The sequence below is a fragment of the Pongo abelii genome, chromosome 11 (assembly GCF_028885655.2).
Source record: "Pongo abelii isolate AG06213 chromosome 11, NHGRI_mPonAbe1-v2.0_pri, whole genome shotgun sequence".
In the NCBI taxonomy this organism is placed as follows: Eukaryota; Metazoa; Chordata; class Mammalia; order Primates; family Hominidae; genus Pongo; species Pongo abelii.
Genome location: NC_071996.2, coordinates 1053220 through 1058047, shown reverse-complemented (window position 1 = coordinate 1058047; position 4828 = coordinate 1053220). Strand labels below are relative to the sequence as shown.

The following is a 4828-nucleotide window of genomic DNA, read 5'->3' as shown; positions in this document are numbered from 1 at the left end:
CCACTAAAAAGTTCAAAAGTGAGCTGGGTGTGGTGGCGCGTGCCTGTAGTCCAGCTACTCGGGAAGCTGAGGCAGGAGAATCGCTTGAATCACGGAGGCGGAGGTTGTAGTGAGCGGAGATCGTGCCACTGCACTCCAGCCTGGTGACAGAATGAGACTCTGTCTCCAAAAACAAAAATAAAAACAAAAATATAATACCAATCTGTCTCTTGTTCACATTTTTGATTTAAAATATATTTTGTTTAATATAATTATGACCATGGCCCTCCAAATGTAGCTACTCTTTGCATAAAATATATTTTCTTTATACTGTTACTTTCAACTTATTTGAGTCCTTAGAGCTGAAGTGACTCTTGTAGAGAACACATTGCTGGATCTTCTTTGTTCTTAATCCATTAAATTATTTATTAATTTTCTTTGAGGTATTTAACTTTTTATATTTGAAGTAATTACTGCAGTTAATGAAGTTACTTTATTATTTGTAATTGTCTTCTGTGTTTCTTGTAGATGTGTTATTTATCATTTTTTCTCTTACTGCTTTATTTTTGTTTGTTGATTTTGTAGTGACATGATTCAATTTCTTTCTCATTTGTTATTGCATACATTCTACAGGTTTTTCTGGTAATCATCTTGAGAAATAAAGACTTCATAAATCATCTTAATGTTATGACAGTATATAACAACTATATTTCAACTGAATGCAAAGTTGTACCTCTTCATACCCCCACTGTGTTATTAACATCAGATATTATCTTTTCTTATTGTCTATGAACACATATTTATGGAGATTTTTGCTTCATTTTTTAAATTCCATAGCAATATTTTGAAAGTTTTGTGCACCATCATTATGACAGTAGAGATTTCTTTACCTGTTTATATATTTACCTTTAATGGAGTGTTTTCTATTTTCATGTGCTTTTATGATGTTGTGCAGCATCATTTCATTTTTGGATGTGATGGACTTTCTTTAACCTTTCCTTTAGGACTGTTCTAGTGGTTAGTAACAGACTCAACTTTTATTTATTTTGGAAAGGCTTAGTTTTTTTATTTCTGAAGTGATATTATTCCAGTTTAAGATTTTTGTTTGGAAGTATTACTTCTTGTTTAATTACCTTGTCATCTGGGGATTTCTCAGCTACTTTTTAAAAATAATCTATTACTTTTCTACTATATTGTTTTTCTAAGACTCCTTTTATAAATACAATGGTCCACTTGATGGTGTGCAGTAGGTCCCATATTTTTTTCTCCATTCTATTTAAAAAATTTGTTTTCATCACTCAATATTTATAACTACAATGTCATCAATTCTGTAATTTTTCTGCTTTATTAGCCTCCCTTTGTGACTGTTGATTAAATTTTTAATATAGTTATTATGTTCTTCAGATTCACAATTGTTGTTGGTTTTTAAAAATCTTTTTATTGATATCTCATTTTCTTTATGTATCACTTCTAATATTCTTTTCTTGTCTATGTTCTGTTTTTGTTCATTAAGCAGTTTCTTCTAATTACATTTTATTGAAAACTGCACTGAATGCTAAATGTCTATCTTTACAATAAACAACTACAGTAACGGTAACTCACACTACACTAAAACAAAACGTACTTCTGATACCCATCATTTTTCTGTTTGGGACCATTTAAAAATTTTTCTTTTGTTACAAAAGTGGGAATGTGCCTAATCAAAGGACCAAAATAGGCCATGTATTTAAACAAAAAGACAATGATTCACAAAAGATTATGAATAGAACATGTAACTAGTTCATGCCAATCTAATAGAATTTGTTAAAATCAGTCACATCCAATACATCTGAAGTATTCTTGTATAAAACACAACGTGAAGAAAAGAAGACTTTATCAGTGTTTAAGAAAGTGGGTTTGTTCATAGATCATCTGGCAAGTTACCATTAAAAGTGTTTCCTGTGACATAAGGAAATGCAATATTATTTTTCTTGAACCCTTTTAGTGCAAGACTTTCCACTCAATAAAATAGCAGAGGATCTGAAACTGAGAAAATATACTTGATTACAAAGAGCTTGTGAATCTTAATACTTTTTTTTTTTTTTTTGCATTATCGGAGGCTTTTACTGAACTTACAACCAATTTGCCCCCTCAGTATGCAGTTTACATGTGAGGGATGCTTCTCTGTACAGGAGCCGGTACTGTCTTCAATCCTATGCGTACGGATGTCTAACACAGGCAAACAGTTTACTCCACATTTTGTAGTAATAAAATCTTCCTATTATCAAAAAGCGGTAACCAGTCCCTGTAGACTGAAGGGACTCAAGTCACAGGATGGGGATTTCCTTCTCATGGTTTTTATTTTGATGTCTGAAGTCTTGATGCAACATTCTGAGCAGGGTGTTCTGGACCTGCTGTGCCCAAGGGACTGATAAAGGAAAAAGGTCTATTTATTCTTTGTGATTTCATGCACAGATGAAAAACCTAACACACAATAACGGAAGTTGGTCGTTAATAAATCACACCCTAGTCTTTCAGAGCTTCCGTAAGCAGACGACATCTTCAGTTTTCTAGCTCTTGTAGTTTTAACACTGCAATATCAATGATACACATGTCCAGAATCAGCTAAAAAGAGCGTCACATTCTTTTTCTCTTAGTTTATCTATTTTTCACTGTCTCTTGTTCCCGAGTGTATCTGAATGATTACCTTCCGGCATTATCTGTTATTTCTCGTTGGCGTGCTTTCGATTGTCTCCGTGTTTGAGGGCTAGTTGGGTGGCTGTAGCAGGCAGTTTGAGGAGTGCAGATGAGATTGGGTGCATCTTTCAAGGGACCCTGAGCAAAGCTAAAGGGGTGCGACTCATTCACGTCGAGGGCTGCCCCTCGTATCCTGCTCTCCTTGAGGGCCTGTGCTGAGGCTTTCTCATCTACCAGGCCACCACGGGCTGTGTTCACAAGGAATGCTCCCTGCCTCATCTGCTTTATGGTGAAGTCATTGATGAGGTGGTGTTTATGTTCGTTGAGACTGCAGTGCAAGGAGACGCAGTCGCTCTGATACAGCAAATTCTGCATGGTGTAGACCCTCTGCACGCCCAGGGACTGCTCGATCCCATCCTGCAAGTAGGGGTAATAAAATATGAAGCTGAATCCAAAGGCTGTGGCTGTGGCTGTGGCTGGAACTGCAAAAGCCTGCTGCTTACGACCCTAGCCGATGAGGCCCAGCGTCTTCCCACGAATGAGGGCCACTCCCGAGGCCACCTCGCAGGTCTGCTCCATGCTCTGAACTCGATTGCCTACCCACAGTGCCTGGAACAGCCATGTGTTCCTCCGGTACATGTTGAGGACGTGGCAGATGGTGGAGTCGGCTGTCTCTTCCACGACTGCGGACGGGATGTTTCACATAGCAATTCCGAGCTCGCCAGCAGCCTTGATGTTCACGTTGTCATAGCCACAGCCCACCTGCACGATCACTCTCAAGGCCTAGAAATTTTCCAGATCTTCCCTGTTGAGGTGATGGTGTGGTACGTCATGGCGCCCATGGCTCCGTTTAGAACTTTCTGGTGGATCTCCTGCGTGGACTGCATCACAGAAGGCCACGGTGGCCAGGTCCTTCAGGATGCGCATGTCCACAGTGCAGTCATGGCCGACCAGCAATCCCGCCAGTGAGCGGGGCGTAGGGGGTCTTTCATGATATGGCAGTGAATTCCTTCACAAATTCTGTCCAATCGCTGTCTCTTGACTTAGCGCTTATCCACAAGGGCCATTCTTTATGGAGCTTTGCATCTCTCAGATCAAAAGGCAAAGCAGTCCGCTAAGAACTTAGGGGAACTCTCAGGAGTCTGTGTGCATGATGCCACTATCTATGAACCCAACATAAATTTGTTCACAAACTCTATAGTTCACACGATGGGCTGTCCTTCTTTTTAAGGAAATATAGCTTCATTGGTTCAAAACCATTTAAGGTGATGAAACCCATTTGCTTGCAACTCAGCCACCATCGCGCAGTCAATCAGCGAATCTCACCACGCCCCCAGGTCTGGAGCTCCTGGAGTCCGCGAACGCTGGGGGGGTGGAGGCGGCTTCGGCCTGGTGCAGCCAGGTCCCTGCTTCTGCTCTGAGCCTTGGGCGTGGGTTCGGGGTCCACCGGGTGTCCCACATGGTGTCGAGGCTCCTCCCTTACCGGGACCCTGCGGACCGGGGGAGTGTCCATGTCATTAAGGAGCTTTGATTATTGTTTTGATTTTTTATATTATATAATGCAAAAACAACAACAACCACAAAGAGTAAACCTACAAATTTTGACCTTTAAAAGTCAACAAAGATTTTTAAAGGTCAATATTTGTAGGTTTATTTTATTTCTTCAATTGGAACGTTTTCATCCTTTTCTGTATGCCCTGCAATCTTTTGATGAGATTCAGAAATTTATAAAACAACTGTGTAATGTAGTATGTACTAACGTTCTTACTACAAGATAATACAACAATCAGTGAGGCTGTACATCCTGGTTCATCATTAACATGGTCTGCAATGTGTCTTCTCTGGCTTTGTGTGTGTATTTTTAAGGTAAAGATATTTTTCCCATTGTTTTCCAGACACTGTAGCCCTTTGCTTCCGCAGTTGATTGCAGTGTTTGTTTCTCTGAGGCTGTGATAAGCACACAACTTCTCTTCTCAGCAGTCATAAATTGTCATTCTCATCACTCTGCCATTTCCTTTAGCACTCCCTGTTGGGGGAGAGGGAACCTAGCCATCAGCGGTAGCCCAAAAAGCCAAACCTTTGAACACATGTTCCACTGTTCTCATTCTATACTGAGGGAGACACTAAAAGTTGGACGTCTTCTCTTAAGCCCAATTGCTGTTCTGGGAAAGAA

General features: G+C 39.9%; 1 pseudogene; it reads right to left on the bottom strand.

Moving 5' to 3' along the window:
• Positions 1-2071: 2071 nt before the first annotated feature.
• On the bottom strand, positions 2072-3722 carry LOC134759557 (C-terminal-binding protein 2-like; annotated as a pseudogene).
• Positions 3723-4828: the final 1106 nt, after the last annotated feature.